The sequence below is a fragment of the Portunus trituberculatus genome, chromosome 41 (assembly GCF_017591435.1).
Source record: "Portunus trituberculatus isolate SZX2019 chromosome 41, ASM1759143v1, whole genome shotgun sequence".
Taxonomy (NCBI): Eukaryota; Metazoa; Arthropoda; class Malacostraca; order Decapoda; family Portunidae; genus Portunus; species Portunus trituberculatus.
In genome coordinates, this window is record NC_059295.1 from 17,388,441 (window position 1) to 17,403,440 (window position 15,000).

Here is a 15,000-nt window from a genome sequence, read left to right on the forward strand (position 1 = left end):
CGTGTGTGTGTGTGTGTGTGTGTGTGTGTGTATTTCTATGTGGCGCGATTCATGTTAGAATGTGCTGTGTTGTGTTGTGTTGTGTTGTGATGTGTGTGTGTGTGTGTGTGTGTGTGTGTGTGTGTGTGTGTGTGTGTGTGTGTGTGTGTGCCGTCATTTGGTCATGAATCAGTCACGTAGACGTTTTTTTCCCGCCACGTGTAACCTCTCTTCGCCTCCCCTCCCTCCCTCCCTCCCTCCCGTCTTTCCTCTTGCCCAATCTTTCCTCCTCTTCCACCTCCTCCTTCTGGTCCTCTTCTTCATCCACTTCGTTCTCTTGTACCCTCGAGGTTTTTTCCTTCTTCCTCTCCTTTTACTATTCATCTTTCTGTTTATTTGCCTGTTCTTATTCTTTTTTCTCTTGTTCTTCTCTTACTAGATTCACCACAGGAACAGGAGCAATAATAAGAAAAACAACTCTACTTTCTTTCACACATAAACATAAAATAAAATTCAACGTAACAAAAATAGATGTGCATCGGCCGGGAATCGAACCCGGGCCTCCCGCGTGGCAGGCGAGAATTCTACCACTGAACCACCGATGCGATATAGAACATGAGTATTTAATTTTTTTTAACATTATGAGCGCTCATGATATTTCTTGAGGTGGCAGACCGGATGACATTGGCATTGAAGGGAAAGAAGAAAAAACATTTATAAGCCGAAAAATATATAAGACCTAATTTACACACACACACACACACACACACACACACACACACACACACACACACACACAGAGAGAGAGAGAGAGAGAGAGAGAGAGAGAGAGAGAGAGAGAGAGAGAGAGAGAGAGAGAGAGAGAGAGAGAGAGAAATTCTGGGAAAGGAGATCAATAACATGAAGGAAATCCATACAAAAAGCACACACGCATGTACGCACGCACGCAAGAAAATAGAAGGATAAACTTACACCAAAGCAAAGAAAAACCATTCAATGCGACCTGAAAATGGCGGTGATGGAGATTCCTGCAGTTGGGACGACAGAAGTATAACGCGTGTGGAGAGTGACAAGCGGCGGCAGAAAGGGTAGTGGCGGAAGGCTGACTCAACACAAGACTCCATTCTCTAACTCTTGCGCGATCTGAAGTACTTGAATCAGGGTCAAGTTGAAGTTATTGGGGATTTCTCAGTATCCTTGTATGTTTCTAGTGACAGCAACAGGACACAAGACAAATGATAACTTTTTTTTTTTCTATTATCATTCTTCATTTTCTTCTTTCTTCGCATTATTCTTGTTCTTAACCCCTTCAGTACCATGACGCGTTTTCATATTCATTCTACTTACTATTTGGTGATTTTACACGGCTTGAGAAACTTATGTGAGGGATCAAAATAGTGAGGATTCTGGCCATTAATCTTCTGAAATCAAAAGACCCTTCCTAATGTCAATAGAATCTTCTAATCACACCTAAAATTCAAGGTAAAAATGTGTCCCAGTATTGAAGGGGTTAACACTCGACAACTTCATAGCTGAGGAAGAGAGGTGTAGGCTTAAAGGATAAAGGATTCTTGCAGCTTCCTTTATCTTCTTACACCCTCATGTTTTTATGTTCCTTTGACGAACTGTTCCCGTTAGGATCAGCCTTCACTAGCACATTCATTCATCAACGCCTTCCTCAGTTAAACCCAATACAACACAATCGTCTTCTTCCACGGCATCTATATCAAGAGAACCCGACTAATATCCGAGCCCTTTGAAAATAACTGTAACAAGAACCCGCCTACAGTGCTTCAGAATACTACTGGCGGCAGCGACAGAGACTGGGGCTATGGCGACGGCGGCACGGGAGGAGGAGGAGGAGGAGGAGGAGGAGTAGGAGGAGGAGATGGAGGAGTAGAGGGAGGAGGAGGCGAGGCGGCAAGTTGAGTCTCGAGGAACAATGATCGTGGTTGTTCTGATGTCAGTGGATGTGCTTGAGGAACAACACCCCGGCCTCTTGCCCCGTCCCCGCCCCACCACGCCCCGCTCCCCACGTCCCCCTGGGCACACATGAGCACAAGGGGGGGCTCTGTGCTGCCAGAGGGATGCCCTGCCACCTGTGCAAGCGAGCCGCCGCCATCACGAGGAGGTTTGGCGCTAAAGATAAAGAAAGAGGAGATACAGTTGGAGGAGGAGGATGGGGAAGGAGGCAGAGGAGAGGGAGTGGGAGGATGGGAGGATGAGGGAAGGGAGAGCGAGGGAATGAGGCAATAAAGAAGAAAAGGGAAAGAAAAAATGAGGAGATAGATGATCGCTGATAAGAAGGAAAATGATGGCAGCTTTCAACAGTGTCTTGTTTCTTCTCGCCTTCATTCATTCACTGATTCATTTGTTCGTTGGTTGGTTCGTTCGTTCGTTGGTTTTGTTATCACAAGTTTTGTTGTTGCTCGATCTTTCTTGCTTGCTTTCTTTAGTCCTTTTAGTTTGCCACTTTTAAATTCTGTATAAAAAACAATGTTTATGCGAGTATTTTAGATAAAGAATGAATAAGTAGATAAAATAAAAAAAATATCAACAAATTAATCAACCGCCTGCATAGATAGATAGATAGTTATTCTTTCTTAGCTTCTTCCTTTTCGTTAAATGAAAATAGTAAAAAAAAAATAAATGAATGAATAAATATAGCATCAGTTCCTTTCATGACAGTGACAATGAGATACAAAGGACGATCACGTGTTGCTGCTGCTGCTGATGATGATGATGATGTTTACTTTTGCCAACAGGATCACAATTAACACAGCTTCGGTGAGAGAAGAAAACATTAAAATTCTCGTCTTTTCAGCTACTAAGACAACACGAAGATTGAGAGTCGTTCATACCAGTACAAATATATAAATCAAATAGATAAATAAAATGAATAGATAGAATATAAGATAGAAAAAAAATATGAACGAATAATAATGAGTAGAACTGTCAATTTCTTTTTTTTCTTTTTCGAATTTTGTATACAACCATTTCTAAGTCACTATCATTACTTATCTTGAATATTTCTCGTGTACTATGTAGGCAAATATTGGATAAACAAAATAAAAAAAAAAAAAATGACTGCGAGAAGAATTGAATAAATAAACTGTATAGAGAAAGACTGAGAGGATCACCATGGCTACATTATCTATTCTTTTCATTACTGATTTACTTTCTCCAGATTTTAATGACTGAGTGAAATGAATAAATAAAACACACAACAGCGCAAGGGAAGCTACAAGAAGCCACCATGCATATATAGATCAATACTATACATTATTCACTCTTTTCATTGATTATCCATTTTTTTTTTTTTTAGATTCTAGTTACGAATAAACCAACAACAAAAAAAAAAAAAAAAAAAAAAACAAGGAAAGTACGAGAAGTCTCCCTGCATACATAGGATAGCGCCATACATTATCTATTCTGGCATGACTTATTAATTTTCTTTTAGATTCTAATGATGGGTGGAAAAGCAAATAAAATACACAACAGCATGAGGGAAACTGCAAGAATCCACCAAGAGTCACAACCATTTCCTATTCTTTTCATTACTTATTTGCTATTTTTTTTATTTTAATGACAAATGGAAAAAAAGAAAAAGAAAAACAGCAGAGGGAAACTGCAAGAATCCACCAAGCACACACAGAAGAGTCACAAACATTACCTATTCTTTTCATTAACTTATTTGCTATCTTTTTTTTTTTTTAGATTTTAATGACGAATGAAAAAAAGAGAGAAAAAAAAAAGAGGGAAACTGCAAGAATCCACCAAGCACACACAGAAGAGTCACAAACATTACCTATTCTTTTCATTACTTGTTTGCTATTTTTTACATTCTAATGACAAATATAAAACACACACACACACACACACACACACACACACACACACACACACACACACACACACACACACAGCAGCAGCAGCACAAGAAAAGGTCCAAGAAGCCACCGCGCATAGACAGGATGGTCACAATAATGCCTCCTCATTTCCACGTGACATCTCCGATCATATATCCATCTAACCCTTTAAATCTACCTATGCACGAAAGATTGCCAATGTCACTACTGAGTCTACTGGGAAACTGACGAATTACACGATGAACAGTGAGTTTGTTTTTGCCTCTCTCTCTCTCTCTCTCTCTCTCTCTCTCTCTCTCTCTCTCTCTGCGAACAAGGAAAGTTTTTGAAAGATAAGAGAGAGAGAGAGAGAGAGAGAGAGAGAGAGAGAGAGAGAGAGAGAGAGAGAGAGAGAGAGAGAGAGAGAGAGAGAGAGAGAGAGAGAGAGAGAGAGAGAGAGAGAGAGAGAGAGAGAGAGAGAGAGAGAGAGAGAGAGAGAGACACACACACACACACACACACACACACACACACACACACACACACACACACACACACACACACACACACACACACACACACACACACACAGTCTAACCGTCAAACAAACAGACATGCAGATGAAAACACAACGGAGACAGACGGACAGACACACAGACAGATACACACAAACAGAAGCACTTCATGAACTCAGCTGCAGAGATAAACAGGAAAAAAAAAAAACAAGGCTGAATCAACAAATGGATAAAATGAAAGACTGATAAATACGTACATACACACATACATATATACGTACATACATACATATATACAGAGAGAGAGAGAGAGAGAGAGAGAGAGAGAGAGAGAGAGAGAGAGAGAGAGAGAGAGAGAGAGAGAGAGAGAGAGAGAGAGAGAGAGAGAGAGAGAGAGAGAGAGAAGGAATAGAATGACGATTGGTATGAGGGAAAAGAAAAGTATAGAACAAAACATGAATGAAGGAGAGGAGGAAGAGGTGGTGGAGCAAAGGTAGACAAAAACTCCAGGTTAATAGAACAAGCCTGTACTACGAGAAAGTATGCAATTATACAATACTGTACTAGAAATTGGTTAATAAAGATACCAAACAGATCTCTCTCTCTTTCTCTCTCTCTCTCTCTCTTACTCTTATTCTTCTTCTCTCCCTTCTGTATCTCCTCCTTGTCTTAGTCTTCTCTTTCTCCTGCTCATCCTGCCTCATTCACTCTACACTCATAATCGCATTTTACCCTCATCTTCCTCCTCCTAACCTATTCCTGGCTGGAGGAGGAGGAAGAGGAGGAGGAGGAGGAGGAGGAGGAAGACGATAAACGCTGCACCAGGACTCCTTCATTTGTTTTCTAATCTTGGTGCAAATGAGCTTCCTGCAGAACGCCGTGGGTCGTATGGGTTGGCGTGGCTGGGAGGCGGCAAGGCGGCGTGGGGGGTGGAGGCGGGTGCTGGGGGCTGTGAGGCGGAGAGGTGGAGGACGAGAGGAGGAGGATGAAGGTGATAGCATGGCGCGTCTGAAAGTGAACCAGGTGGGATGAGAAGGAATGACTGGAGGGTGCAGGGAAGGGTTGGATGGAAGCGAAGGGAAGGAAGAAGGGAGACATGGAGGGAGGGAGGGAGGGAGGGAGAGTGGAAAGAAAACACTGTCTGGTCACTGGACACATCTTACCAAGCTGCCGGAGTTACGCAGGATCCTACCGACCGCCGCAGGGGTAGCAGCAGAGAGAGAGGAGAGAGAGAGAGAGAGAGAGAGAGAGAGAGAGAGAGAGAGAGAGAGAGAGAGAGAGAGAGAGAGAGAGAGAGAGAGAGAGAGAGAGAGAGAGAGAGAGAGAGAGAGAGAGAGAGAGAGAGAGAGAGAGAGAGAGAGAGAGAAATACTATACGGTGAAAAAATATATAGAATAAAAGAAATAGTGAAAATAAACACAAGGAAAACAAAAGAAAAAGCAACACAAAATAAAAGAAAATGGTTAAAAAAACAAAAGAAACCAGAAAAAAAACAATGAAGGGAGAGTTATAAGATAAAACTGAGAAAAGTGGGAAAAACAAACAATCAAGATAATAACTATCAAATAAAATTGGGGAGGTAGTAGTAGTAGTAGTAGTAGTAGTAGTAGTAGTAGTAGTAGTAGTAGTAGTAGTAGTAGTAGTAGTAGTAGTAGTAAAGAGGATCTCAAATGATGACAAAGGAAGATCAAATACCAACAGATTTTTTATTCTTTTAAGGCTGTTTGGGAACCACTTGTTATAAAGCAGAAGGAAGAGGAGGAGGAGGAGGAGGAGGAGGAGGAGGAGGAGGAGGAGGAGGAGGAGGAGGAAGAGGAAGAGGAAGAGGAAGAAGAAGAGGAAGAGGAAGATGAAGAGGAGGAGGAGGAAGAGGTGGAGGAAGAGGAGAAATGAAAATAAATGAAAAAGAAGAGAAGATGCAAGAAGAAGAGAAGGGCATACTGAATAATGAAGGATTGAAAGACACACCCGAGGCAAAACCATATGACTTTCACTCCTTTCTCGACCTGCGTGACGTGGAGGCGAGCAAGAAAACTCAACGCTGGATACAAAAGGCTGCAAAGAAAAAAAAAAAAAAAGACTGCAGCTGTTTTGTGGCGTTCGTACAGCAGCCACTGGAGCAGCCACAGCCACAGCAACACTAGAGGAAACAGTGGCACAAGTAACAGCAGCACTGGTATCAGAAACAACACCACAAACACCACAGACGTGAAAACAGAAGAAACTCCAGAAGCGTCTGGGAAGAATTGAAGGGAAGTGTTGAGAGTTTAATTTAGTTTACCATTCTTTTTCTTCTTATCTTTTTTCTTCTTTGTTATCAGTACGAGTATGAATAACAGTGGTAAGTCTTGGTGATTTACGAGTGTCCTTGTTAACGCACGCAGATGGCTGAGATACAAGGCTGTTTTCAGAGGGTTTGGTAGCAGCGGGAACAACAGTGGTATTATGACCGCAGTGGAGAGGGTAACGATAACAATAACAATAGTACGTACCAATGAATTAAATGTTTTATGAAAGAACGGCTGTTTTCATATTCATCACTCTTGCTACTTCTGCTGGTGGTGGTGCTGCTATTACTATGATCATTATTATACTACTACTACTACTACTACTACTACTACTACTATCATTATTACTATTTTTGCCATAACCATCAATATTATTATTAAAACAACTATTTTCACTAGTGTTGTCCAATCTACCAATACATTTACACACACACACACACACACACACACACACACACACACACACACACACACACACACACACACACACACACACACACACACACACACACACAAATTCCATACATCATACAGTATAAGGAAGTCATAAAATAAGAAAAAAAAAAAAATATATAAGAATCAAGTAAAGAAAATATAACAATGTAGGACTGAGTAAATGAATGAGTGAAGCTGCGACTGTATCATTAAAGAAAGGCAGGAAGGAAAGAAGGAAGACAGAAACAACTCAAAGAAAAAAAAAAGCAGAAATACAGTTATGAATAAAAGAATGATGAAAGAAAGGAAGGGAAAAGAAGACAAAGGAAGAGAAAGGAAAAAGAAGCAAGAAAGAAGAAAGACACGTTTACGAATCATGCTCAGAGAGAGAGAGAGAGAGAGAGAGAGAGAGAGAGAGAGAGAGAGAGAGAGAGAGAGAATGAGTACTTAAGTAAATAAAAAAAAGAAGATAGTGAGTGGTTGGTAAGTCTTCTTCTTTATTTATGGCCTCTGATGAAACGAATTTGCAGCCATTAAGAAAAATAACCGGTCCACGAAATCCTCCTTCTGGGTCTTTAAAAACAGAGACGAAGGAATCAATCACTAAAAAAACAAACTCGCTCTTCTCTTCTTATCTACTGCTTTCTGGCGAGTTCCTCCTGCCTCCTGCTATTACTACTTCTTCGTGCAGTGCAGCTTCCATCTTCTTCTTCTTCTTCTTCTTCTTCTTAATTCTTCTTTCACCTGCTACATTACCTCAGACGATGTGTGTGTGTGTGTGTGTGTGTGTGTGTGTGAGAGAGAGAGAGAGAGAGAGAGAGAGAGAGAGAGAGAGAGAGAGAGAGAGAGAGAGAGGAAGCAAATCTAATGCAAACCTATTCTAGCATGTAGAGAGGGAGGGAGGCGGTGGGGCGACACCACCACCGCCGCCGCCGCCGCCGCCACCACCAGCAAATAATGATACACTCGCGCCTTTCTCCGCCCGGGAATGTCTCTTGAATTGGAATGAATAAAGGTGTGGATGAGGCGCGGCGAGTAGCAAACAAAGGAGTGATGAGACGAAGAGCTGCTCCAGGAGGGGCAAAGACACTCCTCTCCCTACCCCCCACTCCACACCTGTACTGGGGCGACCCAAAACATGTTAGGTTTGGAGGAAAAAGTACCGAGTGATCGCCGCCGGAGCCGCCCTGAGGAGTGATTAGCCGCGCGTCGGGTCGCGGCTCCGTGGCAAAGGGTCATTTCCCGCCCAGGGAGGAGCCTGGTGGTGGAGAGGTGTGCGAGGTGTGAGGGCGGCGGGCAGGTGTGCGGGGCGGCGGGGTGAAGGGTGCGGGTGAAGGGGCGACCGTCATGTTTCTCTCCCTCCTTTCTTCCTCCTCTTCCTCCTCCTCCTCCTCCTCTTCCTTCTCCGCCCTCCCTCTCTCCGCTGCATGGGGTAGCGTGTGGCAGGTCAGGCTGGGTCACAGGTGCCCCTCAAGCTCCCGGCGGCAAGGAAAGGCGAGGGTTGTCCTTTCGGAGGTCGCCACCGGCCGTCGCACCCGCCGCCGCACACGGATGCACGAAGCCAGGCGCTGACCGCACCCGCCGCGCCGCCCGCCGCCTCAGCAGCTGGGAACACCCGCTCTTGATGTTCCTCACAAGGCGTTTCACGCCGGGAGGCAACCGTGAAGGTGCCGGCCTTGCCCCCGGAGGCCTCACCCCTAGGCGGAGTTCACTGCTATAGAGATGCTCGCGTCCTGTTTTGCGGGGAGCGCCGTCCCCATCGAGGCTCACCAGATGCTCGGGCGTGCGGGGAAGTGGGTCGGTGTAGGCGACTGGTCGGTGGGGCCGAGTTTAGTTATAATGCGATGTTGGGCAGGTTGGGAGGCGGCGGCCGCCGCCAGCCTCCCGCCCTCTTCTGTACAGCCAGGCCTCGCGCCGCCCCCCGCCCTGCCCTGACACTACTTCAGGGACTCATTTAGGCCTTGGGCGAGGATCCTGCGTGCAAAAACTGGGGCTAGAGGGCCGGTGGGGGAGGAACGAGGGCGTTATGGTAACAGGTGCCTGCTGGAGGCGCGGCCCCGCCCGGCACGGGACGAGTCCGGCGACCCTTGTCCGATTCTGCGCATCGTGCCGCCCACCGCTCACTCTGCGCGCCTCCTGCTAGCCCCACTTCCTCGCTGCACTCAGCCTTCCTCGTCCCTGCGTACCCTCTCCCTGCCTAGCGTCAGAACGAACAACGTGGCTGGATAAGAGGGTGGGGAAGAGAGCTGAGCGGATCTTGCTGTAGACGGAGACGGAGCCGGGCAGGGCGGGGGGACGCGCGGGCCGCAGCGTCTGGGCAGCAGCACCAGCAGACGCCGCCACCCGCCGCCCCTCCTCCCGCTCCTCCTGCGACGCCAATTTTAATGCCAGACGACCCTAGAGGTGCCCCTGCTCCCCAACCCCCCTCTTACTCTTGCCCTCCACCCACCTGTCGCTGGACCGCCCCGTCTATGGCCGCTGGGGGCCTCCGGAGGACGGCGAGCAGCGGGGGGCGACACACACTCCTGCAAGCAAACACCCGTGTTAGCAAACAAGCTGCGACAGGAAACACCACCAGAGAAAAAGACAGAGCCTCGAGGGAGAGAGGCAGGCAGACATAATAGTGCAAGACGGGAAGAGGGCGAGACGGGAAGAGGCGGAGACGGGAAGATGGCCCGGAAGGAGAGGGATATGGAGATAATAGTCAAGAGTGGTGCGTGAAAACGGAAGCAAAACGGCGTGGTGAATAAAGGAAGAGAAAGGGAGGGCTGAAAAAACATAAGGCACAGAGGGAGGAAGGAGTGTGTGTGTGTGTGTGTGTGTGTGTGTGTGTGTGTGTGTGTGTGTGTGTGTGTGTGTGCGAGGGAGGGAGAGGGGAGAGAGTAAGGCAGAGGGAGGGAGAGAAGTAGAAAGGAAGGGAGGGGGAGCAAAGAGGACATGAAGGGAGTGTTGGGTTCCTTCTACACTTCTGTTCCACTGACGGACCACCTGTTCCCCTCCCACCCCGCCGATCCTTCGCCTCCACCATGCAGACACACACACACACACACACACGAGAGATTCACGTGCAGTGCTAGGAATCTATATAGCTAATTACCTACAATGTGTGTGTGTGTGTGTGTGTGTGTGTGTGTGTGTGTGTGTGTGTGTGTGTGTGTGTGTGTGTGTGTGTGTGTGTGTGTGTGTGCGTTTTGTTGTTGTTCTTGTTAGTGTTGTGGTAGTGATGGTGTAGAAAAAGTAGTGTTAGGTGTAATGCTTGTAGGTGGTAATAGTGGTGATGGTGGTGGTTGTGGTGTTAAAAGTGATAGGTAGTGGTGATGGTGTCATGGAAGTGTTATGGTGATGGGAATGGTGGTGATGGTGTCAGTAGTAATGGTGTCGTAGTGATAGTAATGATGGTGACTGAGTGAACAGTATTGTGTTGGTGGTAATGGTGATAGTATAGGTAGTGGTGGTGATGGTGTTGATGGTGGTGTTAGTGGTGATGATCATGAAGTTAGTGTGGTGGTGGTGATGACAATCGTGCTGGTGATAGTGAGAATAACAGAAATAGTGATAGTAATGTTAGTGATGATAGTGGTGATGGTGATGGTGATGGTGGTGGTGGTGGAGGTGGTGGTGGTGGTGGTGGTGCACTGACTGTGGGGTGACAAGACTCTCCCGGGGTCAGGTTACTCTCTGGTCCCTCACTCTCCCCTCTCTTCCTCCTCCTCCTCCTCCTCCTCCTCCTCCTCCTCCTCCTCCTCCTCCTCCTCCTTCACCTACTCACGCTTCTTGTTCTTCTTTATCCATCCATCTGCTTCTGCTCCTTTATCCTCCTCCTCCTCCTCCTCCTCCTCCTCCTTTTCCTCCTCCTCCTCCTTTTCCTCCTCCTCCTCCTCCTCTTCGCTCAACTTTCCCATGTTACTATTTTTTCCCTCCTGCTGCAACTACTACTACTACTACTACTACTACTACTACTACTACTACTACTACTACTACTACTACTACTATCTCTATTTCTATATTACATCAACACATCGTAAAATAGAGAAGGGATTATAACAACATCAACACAATAACGACAATTTCATTAACAAGACTATTAGCAGCTGTAATAATATCTGTAGCAGTAGTAGTAGTAGTAGTAGTAGTAGTAGTAGTAGTAGTAGTGATGGTGGTGGAGGTGGTGGTGGTGGTGGTGGCTGTGGTGGTGGTTGTAGTGGTAAGAAAGATAATAAATAATGATAATGATGATGATGATGATGATAATGATGATGATAGCAGTAATAATAATAATAATAATAATAATAATAATAACAATAATAATAGTAACAATAATAATAATAATAATAATAATAATAATAATAATAATAATAATAATAATATAACAATAAACAAAAGCACCAAACCTAAAAAACCTGACACTCTTATAAGAATATATAGATAAAAACAACAGGAAACGCAGAGAGAGAGAGAGAGAGAGAGAGAGAGAGAGAGAGAGAGAGAGAGAGAGAGAGAGAGAATTTGTGACGTCTTAATTATTACGGCAAAAATCAATATAAAGTAATGGTTGTGATGACGGTTATGATGATGGTGATGGTGGTAGTAATTGTGTTCACGATGTTTTCTTTTTGAACAATCTTTGGGTGCCAGAAATCAATGTCTGCCTCCTATATCAGTCCGGAGGAGGAGGAGGAGGAGGAGGAGGAGGAGGAGGAGGAGGAGGAGGAGGAGGAGGAGGAGGACAGCTCAGTGGTTCCTTAAAGTGGTAGAATGAACCACCTGTCAATTAGCAGAGACAGGTAGATGGGTGAGAGAGGTGTAGTGACGAGCACATTCACTCCCACCCCCCTCCATCTCTCTCTCTCTCTCTCTCTCTCTCTCTCTCTCTCTCTTATTTTCATCTACAGTGTAAAGTATATAAACACTGCTAATGTCAGTACTACTACTACTACTACTACTACTACTACTACTACTACTACTATTATCACTTCTTAATCATAATACTGACCATGATGATGGTGATGAAGAGGAAGAAGAAGAAGAAGAAGAAGAAGAAGAAGAAGAAGAAGAAGAAGAAGAAGAAGAAGAAGAAGAAGAAGAAGAAGAAGAAATATATATATATATATATATATATATATATATATATATATATATATATATATATATATATATATATATATATATATATATATATATATATATATATATATATATATATATATATATATATATATATATATATATATATATATATATATATATATATATATATATATATATATATATATATATATATATATATATATATATATATATATATATATATATATATATGTGTGTGTGTGTGTGTGTGTGTGTGTGTGTGTGAGAGAGAGAGAGAGAGAGAGAGAGAGAGAGAGAGAGAGAGAGAGAGAGAGAGAGAGAGAGAGAGAGGAGAGGGCAGTATCTGGGAGAGAGATGGAGAGGGAGCGGGAGAGGGAGAGTGGGAGCCAGAGGGAGAGGGAGCGGGAGTGGGAGAGGAGTCCGTGTAAGACCAGGAGGAGCTCACTGCCCTCAGTAATTAATGGACACGTTTGTAGTGACCACAGCTCCCCCCTCTCTCTCTCTCTCTCTCTCTCTCTCTCTCTCTCTCCTTCACTGTTTCAATTAAGATGTTCATTATTTTCTTTATCTTTCCTCTTATTTATTTCGCATCAGTCTTTCCTTCCTTCTTTTCTGCTCTGTAATTCTTTCCTCTATCTTTCACCTGTCACCTTTCTCTTCCTCTTGCACGTCTCACTCCTCCTCCTCTTCCTCCTCCTCCTCCTCCTCCTCCTCTTCCTCCTCTTCTTCCTCCTCTTTCTGTCAACTTGGCTGCTTAGTTTCTCCTCTTTTCTTTCTAGATATCTTATTTCTCTTTCTTCTTCTCTCTCCCTCCCTCTCCCTCAATGTAATGTATCTTCCTTTCTACTACGTCTTCTTCTTCCACCTCCCTTTATCTTTTCTTTATCCCCCCTCTTCTCATTCCTCACGTTCTTGTTTCTCTTCCTTCTCTTTTATTGTTGCTCTTCGTCTTTCTTTTCCTCTTCTACCACCTTTTTGTTTTCATCGTTTTCTTCTTCCCCTTTCTGCTCTTTCGGTGTATCTTTTTTTCATCTTCCCCTTCGCAATTTTTCTCCTCGTTCTCTTTCTCCTTCATGTTCACTTTGTATATCGTTTCTTTTTCGTTATTCTTCTATCTCCCTTTCTATTAATCTTTCTTCAGCCATTTTTGCCTCTGGTTTTCTCTCCTCCTGTCTATCTTCCTTCTCTTTCAATTTCCCTGCTATCTCCTTTTCTTTCCTTCTCTACTTCCTTTCTTCACTCATTCGTTTTCGTTTCCTCGTCCTCCTCATCTCATGCTTCCTATTCACTCTCTCCTTATTCCCCTCTCTCTCTCTCTCTCTCTCTCTCTCTCTGCCATATTTTTCTTCGACGTTCTACCCTCCTCCTCCTCCTCCTCCTCCTCTTCCAGTTCCACGAAGCTACTCGGTCTAGAGAAGTGACTCATCGTGTCTGTTTACCTGTCGGCGGTTCAAGGTCATTCAGGTAATGGTTCTTCGGGCCACCTGAGTCACGGGCGCCAGATACCTACAGTGCATGGGGCTATGGGGAGCTGACACGAGGCAGGGCTATTGGAACTGACATGGGCGGTGATACAGGCCTGACATGGTGACACTGAATAAGATATGGTGAGTTATTCGGTTGATGGTGGATGATGTATGGTGTTGTGGGATGATTGTGTGTGTGTGTGTGTGTGTGTGTGTGTGTGTGTTAGAGTGTGTGTGTGTTACATTGAGTGTAGTTTTCCTTCGTTGAAATGGATGAATAATTTGATGAGGAAGTAACTACATAATTATTGAGGTTGATTCATTAGTAAAAAAATGCAAATAATTCACAAAACTACATTAACAAGCATGTAATCAACTAAACATCTCACTAACTTATTTATTAATCAACACACTAGCCAACAAATAATTAACCACATGAATAAACAAAAAAATATATCAAACCTTAAGAATAAAATAAAGCACACGTTAAAATAAAAAAAGAAAAAAAAAAGAAACTGAAGAAGCGAAATAAATGAACATCGTACCATCGTGCCATTAATTGTCGTACTTACAGCCATACTTCCGCCACGTACGGGAACACTATGAATAAACAAACAAGATAGCGGGAAGTGAATTACGGTGTGACAGACATGAATAAGGCAGATCTAAAAATAAAAAGAGAGGGAGAAAACAAAATGAAAAATAAACGAGAGGGAGAATAAGAAAAAAAAGTAAAATAGATAAAAAAAGAGAGAAAAGAAAAGGTGAACAGTTGTTGTGTGAAAGGGAGAATTACGAATAAAGAGAGAGAGAGAGAGAGAGAGAGAGAGAGAGAGAGAGAGAGAGAGAGAGAGAGAGAGAGAGAGAGAGAGAGAGAGAGAGAACAAGTGTACTGTGTGGGATGTGACTTAATGGAATGACTCAGAGTATACCAGGTGGCTGAGAGAGAGAGAGAGAGAGAGAGAGAGAGAGAGAGAGAGAGAGAGAGAGAGAGAGAGAGAGAGAGAGAGAGAGAGAGAGAGAGAATCGTGTCACGGTGGGTTGCCATAGTAGCTGGTGAGTCACGGTAGTAGTGGTGGTGGTGGTGGTGGTGGTGGTGGTTGTGAAGGGCGCGCTAGACGCATCTGGGCTGACTCATGCTGTTATTATTGTTATTATCATTATTATCATCAATACTAATAATGTTTTCTTTTTTCGAATTTACGATTACAGCATCAATAGTAGTAGTAGCAGCAGTAGTAGTAGTAGTAGTAGTAGTAGTAGTAGAAGTAGAAGTAGTAGTAGTAGTAGTAGTAGTAGTAGTAGTAGTAGTAGTAGTAGTAGTAGTAGTAGTAGTAGGAGACTGATAACACAAAATATCAAATGATGTCCAACATACACA

At 43.9% G+C, this 15,000-nt stretch overlaps 1 non-coding gene across 1 annotated transcript; it reads right to left on the reverse strand.

The window, feature by feature from the left end:
* Positions 1 to 513: 513 nt before the first annotated feature.
* On the reverse strand, positions 514 to 584 carry Trnag-gcc. Its single transcript has one exon. It is a non-coding gene; the product is annotated as a tRNA-Gly (tRNA).
* Between the last annotated feature and the right edge of the window lie 14,416 nt (positions 585 to 15,000).